The sequence below is a fragment of the Cherax quadricarinatus genome, unplaced genomic scaffold, assembly GCF_038502225.1.
Source record: "Cherax quadricarinatus isolate ZL_2023a unplaced genomic scaffold, ASM3850222v1 Contig5675, whole genome shotgun sequence".
NCBI lineage: Eukaryota > Metazoa > Arthropoda > Malacostraca > Decapoda > Parastacidae > Cherax > Cherax quadricarinatus.
This window is the reverse complement of record NW_027200701.1, coordinates 1-12253: the sequence shown is the minus strand read 5'-3', so window position 1 is coordinate 12253 and position 12253 is coordinate 1. Positions and strand designations below refer to the sequence as shown.

At 41.0% G+C, this 12253-nt stretch overlaps 1 non-coding gene across 1 annotated transcript; it reads right to left on the bottom strand.

Annotated features, from left to right (window-relative positions):
* Window positions 1-559: 559 nt before the first annotated feature.
* LOC128701923 (U1 spliceosomal RNA) lies at window positions 560-725 on the bottom strand. The gene has a single exon (XR_008408984.1). It is a non-coding gene; the product is annotated as a U1 spliceosomal RNA (small nuclear RNA).
* Window positions 726-12253: the final 11528 nt, after the last annotated feature.

The window sequence follows — 12253 nt, the reverse complement described above, 5'->3', positions numbered from 1 at the left end:
TTATTAATATATCAATATTATTCATAACTCCACAAATGCTTAAACCAATATAAGCAAATCAATGATAATAATGAATTTATTTTTTTCTGCAGTATACAGGTAATATAGTTGACATGTTAGGCACAAAATAAGCCACTAGCATGCATGATTTAACTTGTATTAAACTAGTTAAATGGCATCAGTCTGCGAGATAAGTCGTTTTGATCTTCTATTTCACGATAATGAACAATTGTTGTAACAGTTTTAATATATTTTAACTAAATGAAAATGAAATCTCAATTCGTAATTATACGTAGTTGCAATAATCTCTGGTAAAGCAAAGCCTACATATTTTATATATTAAGTTTATCATAGTACGTAAGTGGAGAATGATACATCTACTACGATAGATCTACTACGATAGATCTACTATGACAACTCGCAAAGAACATCTTGTGACAACTAGCATCTGATATTTTCGTCTAGGCTTCTGATGAATAAGATACACTTAGCTGGAGGGGGTGTTCCGAGGGTCAACACCCTCCCCCACAGCCCGGTCCATAACCAGGCCTCGAGAAATAAGGGAATATCGCGAAAGCAGTCCCCCCTGGTAACAAAAACATCGCACTCTAGTTAACCACATTTGGGTTAATCACGGGGGTGAGCACCACGGGAGTGCAATGGTGAGCCTCGCCCTGGGGAAAGCCACCTTCGTGATCCTGGCATTTTCTCTGCTAGGTAAGTATTTAGCTCCCTTTACTGCTGAAATGTTTGACCTGTGCAGCAGAGGTTTTCGGTCGATAACCCGAGTGTGATACATGAGTCGTAGTCACCAACTTGTCGGTATTGTATCCCATTAGCAATATCGTGCTACGACCAATAGTAACAGTGTGCTACGACCATTAGTAATGGCGTGCTACGACCAATAGTGTTGTGCTACGACCCTTAGTAACGTGCTACGACCACTAGTAATTGTATGCTACGACCAATAGTAATAGCATACTACAACCGTCAGTAATAGTGTGCTACAAAGCGTCTCTAAATTGCAGAGAGAAAGGATGTTAAAGTTCCTGGGTGAGCCATGCCCATATTAATTTCTGTAGGCAGTAACGAGGGCCTCACAACGCTTGAAGACACAGCAATTAGATGATTATCCTTTCTAATTTCCTCACAAGGCTGGCGGAAAGTAAAATAATCCTGGGAATTCCAGTAATCGGACTGGGCTTACTCCGTTTTCTCTACTCCCATCAACCTCCATTCCCTTAGAACTTCCTCCCATTAGCCGTTCCTTTAACATAATACACTGAAGTTTTTCATATAACGGCAATAAAAATAAAAAGCAAATTAATAAATATTTCTAACACGCTACTTTATTTCTCCACACTCCATCTTCTACCAGCTTCCTTCCTGTCTTTCCTTACAGTGTCATTTACTCTAAATCATCTTCTATCTCCAGTCCTCTTTTCCTACCTCTGTCCCCTTTGCTCCTTATCTCATCCCCGACCCTCCTTCCCCTCACTCATCCCCTAACTTCCCATCACTAACCACCATATATTCCCCTCACTCATCCCTTATCTTCCCCTGACTCACCCCTACCTTCCCCTGACTCATCCCCTATCTTCCCCTTCTTGGCCCATCAGTGCCTCTGCAAATGACACATAACAGAGCGTCGACCCCACCAGAGCTTGGAGCGACTCCATGCATAAATTTGCATACTGAACTGTGGCCACCAATGTTTCATGTTGAGTGGTGTTTGTTGTGCCCTTTCTGACACCATCTTGATATGTTGCATGTGAAGTGGCCTTTATTGTGCACTTTCTGACACCATCTTGATATGTTGCATGTGAAGTGGCCTTTATTGTGCACTTTCTGACACCATCTTGATATGTTGCATCTGAAGTGGCCTTTGTTGTGCACTTTCTGACACCATCTTGATATGTTGCATGTGAAGTGGCCTTTATTGTGCACTTTCTGACACCATCTTGATATGTTGCATGTGAAGTGGCCTTTATTGTGCACTTTCTGACACCATCTTGATATGTTGCATGTGAAGTGGCCTTTGTTGTGCACTTCCTGACACCATCTTGATATGTTCCATGTCGAGTGGCGTTAGTTGTGCCCTTTCTGACACCATCCAAATATATCTCTTATGTTAATCTGTTTATTTACTCCCCTCAATCTTCCTTCTGATTTATCTATCCTTCTATTGATAACAATCTTTCTCATACTCCTGCGCGCGTACGTGTATCTGTGTATGTTCCTTGATAATGTGAGAAATCAATAAAGCGCTTGGAAATTCACAATCTTTTTCACAGTGGTCATTTTGCGTATTGTGATATATATATATATATATATATATATATATATATATATATATATATATATATATATATATATATATATATATATATATATATATATTCATTTATGCTAATATAAAAATTAATAATTTTCTTCCCAAAGCACCTTAGAAAACTTACCTAACCTCATTATAAGTAGCGCAATTTAATTTCCCCTAGTCAAACTAAATATATTTTAGATAAGTTTACAGTTATTTAGTAATAAACAAACTCAAAGGAATATATTTTTATCGTTAGGTTCAGAATTATTTTGTCAAATTATGCATACACAAATTTTCAGTTGCCTTATTCGGCAAGAAGAGCGTTGCTATTTAAGCCAAAATCGCAAGTTTTACCTATTCTGCACTCGCACACACGCTCACACACACACACACACACACACACACACACACACACACACAATATATATATCAATAACAACACTGCGACTAGCCAAGGACTCGAACCCATGCTGCTTTGGCCTGCCTCATGGTGGGCGGAAACTCATGACGCCACTGGACCATACATTCCTTAAGAGTAGCGCATCCAATGGTACTGGATGTTGTACTCGCTACCCAAGGACATACGATGGTGTGGATGACTCTAGGCTAATTTCATTCTAGTCCCTGTTTGTATATGCAATAAGATCACAGTAAACAGGTGATTTCAGAATATGCAAAGCATCCACTGTGAAAGAATAGTGAAATTCCAAGCGCTTCGAAAGCGCTTGGAGTTTCACTATTCTTTGACAGTAGTTGTTTTGCGCATACACACACACACACACACACACACACACACACACACACACACACACACACACACACACACATAGAAGAGAGGAGCTTACGACGACGTTTCGGTCCGACTTGAACCATTTACAAAGTCACACTAAAGAAAAGGAGGGCAGGATGGGTATATATAGGCAGGAGGTGGTAGAGGTAGTAGTAGTAGTGGAGGAAAGGATGTAGTAGTGGGGAGGTAGTAAGAGTAGGAGGGACCAGTCAAATACTAAGAAAGAGGAGCACTGCAAGGGAGCTGCTGCCCACAGAGAGTAAGAGCAAGAACACCAAGGGGTGAAAATAAATAAATAAATAAATACATAGATAGATGGGCTAATGAGAGCTTAGGGAATGGGGTTGAAGAGGTATGGGGTAGGTTTAAAAATGTAGTGTTAGAGTGTTCAGCAGAAGTTTGTGGTTACAGGAAAGTGGGTGCAGGAGGGAAGAGGAGCGATTGGTGGAATGATGATGTAAAGAGAGTAGTAAGGGAGAAAAAGTTAGCATATGAGAAGTTTTTACAAAGTAGAAGTGATGCAAGGAGGGAAGAGTATATGGAGAAAAAGAGAAAGGTTAAGAGAGTGGTGAAGCAATGTAAAAAGAGAGCAAATGAGAGAGTGGGTGAGACGTTATCAACAAATTTTGTTGAAAATAAGAAAAAGTTTTGGAGTGAGATTAACAAGTTAAGGAAGCCTAGCGAACAAATGGATTTGTCAGTAAAAAATAGGAGAGGAGAGTTATTAAATGGAGAGTTAGAGGTATTGGGAAGATGGAGGGAATATTTTGAGGAATTGTTAAATGCTGATGAAGATAGGGAAGCTGTGATTTCGTGTATAGGGCAAGGAGGAATAACATCTTGTAGGAGTGAGGAAGAGCCAGTTGTGAGTGTCGGGGAAGTTCGTGAGGCAGTAGGTAAAATGAAAGGGGGTAAGGCAGCCGGGATTGATGGGATAAAGATAGAAATGTTAAAAGCAGGTGGAGGTATAGTTTTGGAGTGGTTGGTGCAATTATTTAATAAATGCATGGAAGAGGGTAAGGTACCTAGGGATTGGCAGAGAGCATGCATAGTTCCTTTGTATAAAGGCAAAGGAGACAAAAGAGAGTGCAAAAGTTATAGGGGGATAAGTCTGTTGAGTACACCTGGCAAAGTGTATGGTAGAGTTATTATTGAAAGAATTAAGAGTAAGACGGAGAATAGGATAGCAGATGAACAAGGAGGCTTTAGGAAAGGTAGGGGGTGTGTGGACCAAGTGTTTACAGTGAAACATATAAGTGAACAGTATTTAGATAAGGCTAAAGAGGTCTTTGTGGCATTTATGGATTTGGAAGAGGCGTATGACAGGGTGGATAGGGGGGGCAATGTGGCAGATGTTGCAGGTGTATGGTGTAGGAGGTAGGTTACTGAAAGCAGTGAAGAGTTTTTATGAGGGTAGTGAGGCTCAAGTTAGAGTATGTAGGAAAGAGGGAAATTATTTCCCAGTAAAAGTAGGCCTTAGACAAGGATGTGTGATGTCACCTTGGTTGTTTAATATATTTATAGATGGGGTTGTAAGAGAAGTAAATGCGAGGGTCTTGGTAAGAGCCGTGGAGTTAAAAGATAAAGAATCATACACAAAGTGGGAGTTGTCACAGTTGCTCTTTGCTGATGACACTGTGCTCTTGGGAGATTCTGAAGAGAAGTTGCAGAGATTGGTGGATGAATTTGGTAGGGTGTGCAAAAGAAGAAAATTAAAAGTGAATACAGGAAAGAGTAAGGTTATGAGGATAACAAAAAGATTAGGTGATGAAAGACTGGATATCAGACTGGAGGGGGAGAGTATGGAGGAGGTTAATGTATTCAGATATTTGGGAGTGGACGTGTCAGCGGATGGGTCTATGAAAGATGAGGTGAATCAAAGAATTGATGAGGGGAAAAGGGTGAGTGGTGCACTTAGGAGTCTGTGGAGACAAAGAACTTTGTCCTTGGAGGCAAAGAGGGGAATGTATGAGAGTATAGTTTTACCAACGCTCGTATATGGGTGTGAAACATGGGCGATGAATGTTACAGCGAGGAGAAGGCTGGAGGCAGTGGAGATGTCATGTCTGAGGGCAATGTGTGGTGGGAATATAATGCAGAGAATTCATAGTTTGGAAGTTAGGAGGAGGTGCGGGATTACCAAAACAGTTGTCCAGAGGGCTGAGGAAGGGTTGTTGAGGTGGTTCGGACATGTAGAGAGAATGGAGTGAAACAGAATAACTTCAAGAGTGTATCAGTCTGTAGTGGAAGGAAGGCAGGGTAGGGGTCGGCCTAGGAAAGTTTGGAGGGAGGGGTTAAAGGAGGTTTTGTGTTCGAGGGGCTTGGACTTCCAGCATGCATGCGTGAGCGTGTTTGATAGGAGTGAATGGAGACAAATGGTTTTTAATACTTGACGTGCTGTTGGAGTGTGAGCAAAGTAACATTTATGAAGGGGTTCAGGGAAACCGGCAGGCCGGACTTGAGTCCTGGAGATGGGAAGTACAGTGCCTGCACTCTGAAGGAGGGGTGTTAATGTTGCAGTTTAAAAACTGTAGTGTAAAGCACCCTTCTGGCAAGACAGTGATGGAGTGAATGATGGTGAAAGTTTTTCTTTTTCGGGCCACCCTGCCTTGGTGGGAATCGGCCAGTGTGATAAAAAAAATAGTTCTATCCCCGTTATAGGTGGAAAAATTAAGGCATGTTTCCTTAATTGGGTTAAAATAAGGACAGTGATTGTTCTTCCGCCAGAGTTAACAAAATTAATACTGCATCATATACATGAAGAACTGCTAAATCTGTAAACACCATTCAGCGTCTGGGAATGGGAGGCCATTAGCCTTGATCCGAGGAGGGGGAGCGCATCTCTAATTCATCTGATCAAGGGCCCTTCAACAACATCAAAGCACACCTTTCTCGTCCCTTATGATATATATAATGAATCTTATTTTTTTCGTGCAGGTGTTGTACTTTTAAAACAACTCATGGTGGACCTGGTGATGGAAAAGATGGTTTTGGATGGAGGTCAGACAGCCATGATATATACCACACTTCTCTGACACCACTAGTAACCCCAAGAAACTGGTAAACCATCAAAACACACTAGGGAAAGTGAAGGGAATTAACTATATGGAGACAGATGGAAAACCGACAGGTGAAGAACGCACAGGTTTTGGGTTATGACAGAGCGGTCGACATATCCAGGAGTGGCAACTGTAGTGATCAAATAATCTTCACGTTTCCAGCCCCATTATATCATTCCATACACTGGACCCTTGAGTTTTACCACTTGCTGGAATGAAATTGGCAAGAAAGGAGCTTTAAAGTATTTTTCCAGTGAACAGATTTTTTGGAGTGAATAAAGATGTTTCTCCACAGGTGAAACATCTGAATCAAGTTTCTTTTAGCGGATGCGTCTTTTTCATGAATTAAATTAGTCTAACATGAAGGAAAACTAATGTCCACTGTATGGAATAATGAGGTAAACTTGACGAATATGAAGGTCTGATTGCTACACTTAACACCCTTGGATGTGATTTTTGACATTATCTCTTGTGTGAGGTTAATACACACCAGGAAACGAACATATTGTTGTGCACTGGGTGGTCAATACGTCCAGTCACAGTGTCCACTATTTATCTTCCTTATCAGTTTTATGAAAAACGATTACACTATATATCTGGACACTTCCAGACGCATTGCCGATAATATTTATATCGGCTTTCATTAAATACAATTAACTCTGTACAGTTCTCCGTCTATTATGTAAGTTACATATTTTCCTTGTTTGAATATTAATTTCCTCTAAATTACAATGATTACATTTTGCTTAATTATTTACAATAAGGAAATTGAAGGAAATATAGGTTCTCGTGTGACTTAACACCTTACAAAAGCCGCATTAAAGATATACATCTACACTATTTCATGAACACTATTATCCTCATTATTACCCACAAATCACAGAAAAATTATCAAAATTGTCCACAGGTATCTTTATGCCGGAAAAGTTTCGCCAGCCTGTGGCTTCTCCAGTCCAGTGCAGAGAATAAAGATAACCGAGTAAGTTTATTAAGGTACACATAAATACAGTTACATAAATTATCATACATAGCAGAATAAGTGAAGATTGCTCAGGATAACCCACAAAAATTTGACCAAGTGACTTATTTCCACTGTGGTCATATTTATCTACTTTTGAGTTTTCGAAAGTACTTATTCAACTTCCTAGATGTCACCGCTGCCAGTCTGAGGCGGGGCTACAGATAATGTAGACCTGACTGTTTGTAGACATTGCTAGATGATGTGTTGTCACATCCTGCGTCACAATACAAGAAAGAGTAAGGTTATGAGGATAACAAAAAGATTAGGTGATGAAAGATTGGATATCAGATTGAAGGGAGAGAGTATGGAGGAGGTGAATGTATTCAGATATTTGGGAGTGGACGTGTCAGAGGATGGATCTATGAAAGATGAGGTGAATCATAGAATTGATGAGGGGAAAAGGGTGAGTGGTGCACTTAGGAGTCTGTGGAGACAAAGAACTTTGTCCTTGGAGGCAAAGAGGGGAATGTATGAGAGTATAGTTTTACCAATGCTCTTATATGGGTGTGAAGCATGGGTGATGAATGTTGCAGCGAGGAGAAGGCTGGAGGCAGTGGAGACGTCATGTCAGAGCAATGTGTGGTGTGAATATAATGCAGAGAATTCGTAGTTTGGAAGTTAGGAGGAGGTGCGGGATTACCAAAACTGTTGTCCAGAGGGCTGAGGAAGGGTTGTTGAGGTGGTTCGGACATGTGGAGAGAATGGAGCGAAACAGAATAACTTCAAGAGTGTATCAGTCTGTGGTGGAAGGAAGGCGGGGTAGGGGTCGGCCTAGGAAAGGTTGGAGGGAGGGGGTAAAGGAGGTTTTGTGTGCGAGGGGCTTGGACTTCCAGCAGGCATGCGTGAGCGTGTTTGATAGGAGTGAATGGAGACAAATGGTTTTTAATACTTGACGTGCTGTTGGAGTGTGAGCAAAGTAACATTTATGAAGGGGTTCAGGGAAACCGGCAGGCCGGACTTGAGTCCTGGAGATGGGAAGTACAGTGCCTGCACTCTGAAGGAGGGGTGTTAATGTTGCAGTTTAAAAACTGTAGTGTAAAGCACCCTTCAGGCAAGACAGTGATGGAGTGAATGATGGTGAAAGTTTTCTTTTTCGGGCCACCCTGCCTTGGTGGGAATCGGCCAGTGTGATAATAAAAAAAAATAATTTTCATTATACTCAGATTAACCTCTAAATCCTGTAAGGACACTTATTTTTATCAGTCTTGTCTAGATTTAGCTGTATCGTTTAACGTTAGAGTGTACAGCTCACAACCCAGGGACCCGAGTTCAGTCCCTTCATCCCCCTGTTCGCTTAGCAACAAGGTACTTGAGGGTTAGCAAATACCAGATATCACTGGCCAGCTCAGGCTGACACTACTGAAGTCTCTCAGCTCAGGCTGACACTACTGAAGTCTCTCAGCTCAGGTTGACACTATTGAAGTCTCCAATCTGAGGGTGACACTACTGAAGTCTCCCAGCTCAGACTGACACTACTGAAGTCTCTCAGCTCAGGTTGACACTATTGAAGTCTCCCATCTGAGGGTGACACTACTGAAGTCTCCCAGCTCAGGCTGACAGATTTCAACACCTTGTATGACCCTCATCCTGCGTGATGAATTACGACAGGCAAAGGTCTAGCTTTTGTTACCACTGTAACTTGTTGTACACAAGCCACGTTGGCTTTTATGTATTATTCTGGTTTATAAACCCTGTGGGTTTAATATTCCAAATAAAATTTTCTCCAACTTGAAATACATTCGGTTCACATTAAGGGTGATCCCGTGGCCTGGCTGACAAAGCTCCCGCTTCACACACGGAGGGCCCGGGTTCGATTCCCGACGGGGTGGAAATATTTCGACGCTTTTCCTTACACCTGTTGTCCTGTTCATCTAGCATCAAGTAGGTACCTGGGTGTTAGTCGACTGGATTGGGACGCGTCCTGGGGGACAAGATTGAGGACTCCAATGGAAATGAGACAATCCTCGATGACGCGCTGACTTTCTTGGGTTATCCTGGGTGGCTAACCCTCCGGGGTTAAAAATCCGAACGAAATCTTATCTTATCTAAAGGTATAGGGAAAATGTAAGGAAAAAGTGAGCAGTGAAGAGGGTTTTGAAGAGGAAATTTTACTAGTAATTCAGTGGTGATTGCTAAAGCAGATACTAAGTGTACTAGGGACTGGAAAAGAGAAATAAATATTATTGTATATGAGTAAAAGAGCGAAGAGTGAAAATGGCAGGCATTAGGGGGGGTACAGGCTGCCATAATTATATTTATATTTCTTCTTCAATTCCATGAAGAAAGAAATCAGTCATGAGGGCTGGAAAAGGTGAATGGAGTAACAGCGCCCTGGACAGTAAAAGCCCAACAGTTGCCATCCTACCAGAAAAGTAAATATCACTATCGCCGCAAGGTATGGCAACACCGCATACCCAAACAAAAACAGTGGCACACAGCTCTTATTGTAGCGCTCTTAAGTGGTGATATCCAAATTAATCCAGGACCTCAAACTATTGTGCAGAGGCAAAACAGACAGATAAATGACGGCGATAATGACAGTCTAGTAGCTAGGGATGATAACCTTAACTCCATATGTAATGCATACATAGGTCAATGTGAGACAATACAGCCATTATTATCTCAAACACTACCAAACAGGTGCATACACTGTACTAAAGTACGCATGAAAAACAGAAAAGGCACCTTATGTAAAATGTGTAAGGGGTGGGTGCATGATGGATGTATGTACAATTATAGCAACGGTGCCAGAATTCATTTTGTGTGTAACAAATGCACTTTGGCACAGTTACCCTTTAGCAATGATGACATTGATTTACCTAATTTTAATACAAATGACCCATTGCCATATATTGATGATTATGATTGTTTTATGAAAACAGGCCTTCACTTTATTCATGTCAATGCAAGATCACTTCTTCCTAAATTGGCAGAGATTAGGATTCTAGCTAACAAAATTAGGGCGGCAGTTATAACCATCTCTGAATCTTGGTTGGATGATATGGTGACTGACGACGAGGTCAAAATAGAAGGTTACAATATAAAACGCTTAGACAGGAACAGAAAGGGTGGTGGAGTATGTGCCTACATTAGAAATGACTTAGCTTACAACCCAAGACCTGATTTAAATAACAATAAACTGGAGATTCTATGGTTTGAAGTGCTGCTTCCCAAGACCAAACCCATCTTAGTAGGAACTAGTTACCGCCCTCCCACCCAGGACCAGTTCTTAGAAGACTTTTCCAGAGTCTTGTCCGGAGTTGAAAACAATTGCGAGACAATAATACTGGGCGACTTCAATATCTGTTTTCAGCAGCAAAATAACGGGCTATGCAAAAGGTATAAGCAAATTCTAGGAATAAATAGCTACACTCAACTAATTAATACACCAACCCGGATCACACAGTTCTCAGCCACCCTAATTGACCACATACTTTGTAACCGCTCTGAGAACATTAGTCAGTCAGGCGTCATTACCACAGGTCTTAGTGATCATTTCATCATTTACTGCACCAGGAAAATCACTAGGGATAGGATAGGCCTACACAGGACAATAAAAATGAGGTCAACTAGAAACTACAGTAAAGAAACACTGGTAAATAGGCTACACAATTGTGACTGGACAGAGATAACAAGTTGCACGGACGTAAGCGATGCCTGGGAAAAATTCAAAACAATGTTCACTACCATCCTTGATAATATTGCACCAGTTAAAGAGGTTAGGATTAAACGAAGAACTGAACCCTGGATGACTACTGAGATATTAGATAATATGAAATTCAGAGACCAGCTGCTAAAAAGATTTAAAGCAAACAGACAGGATATTGCAGCACTAAATGAATTCCAAAGGGTGAGGAACAGAGTACAGAGACTTATAAAAGGAGCAAAAGCAAAGCACTATTGCTCAAAAATTGAAGAGTATAAGCATAACCCCAGAAAGCTCTGGCAACAACTAAAACAGTTGGAGTATAGCCATAAGCCAGTAGATAGGTCTAACATAGTACTCACAATCGATAATGAGGTATGCCACGAAACATCTAAGGTGGCAAATTGCTTTCCTACTACACATCTGATGCATCAACACTAGTAAGTAAACTACCAGCTGCATCAAATACCTTTAACACAGACTGATAAGTTTCAAACATACTATACCAATAAAGGGGTAACCCCAAACAGTTGTCAACTAGTAAGTGTATCTCATGACTTCATTCAAAAAGAACTAAGCAGGTTAAACCCAACTAAGAGCACAGGCCCTGATAACATCCCGTCTAAGTTCCTAAAAGATGGTGCTTCTGAACTGTCAATCCCTATTGCTCACATAATAAATCTATCAATCACCACTAATACCGTACCGGAGGGGTTCAAGGAGGTCAGAGTTACTCCTATCTTCAAGAAAAATAATAGGTCTGATGTAAGCAACTATGGGCCTGTTAGTATACTCAGTATAATATCTAAAATTCTGGAGAGGGCGGTGTATTCTCAAGTAGTTAAGTACCTTAATGACAACAGCATTCTCCATAGCTATCAATCGGGCTTTAGAAGATCCTACTCAACCGACACCTCCCTTATTAATCTGATGGATTACCTGAGAACTGAAATGTCAAAGGGGATCCTCATAGGTATGGTAACCTTAGACCTGCAAAAGGCCTTCGATACTGTCAACCACAATATATTATGTAAGAAACTTCAAGCTATCGGTATAGGTTCTGTAGACTGGTTTAAGTCCTACCTTAGCAACAGGAGACAAACAGTCAAAATCAACAAAACGGAATCAGAACCCCTGCCGATAACATGTGGAGTTCCCCAAGGTAGTATTCTGGGTCCCTTATTATTCTTATGTTATGTCAATGATATGCCTATCAGTGTCAAGTGCAAACTCCTACTGTCTGCAAGATGACAGTGCTCTGTTAGTGACAGGTAAAGACCCACAAGATATTGCTAATGTTTTAACACTGGAACTGGAGTCCTGCAGCAAATGGTTAGTAGACAACAAACTATCATTACACCTAGGGAAAACTGAAGCCATTCTCTTTGGCACGAATCATAAACTGAGAAGGGTAAAT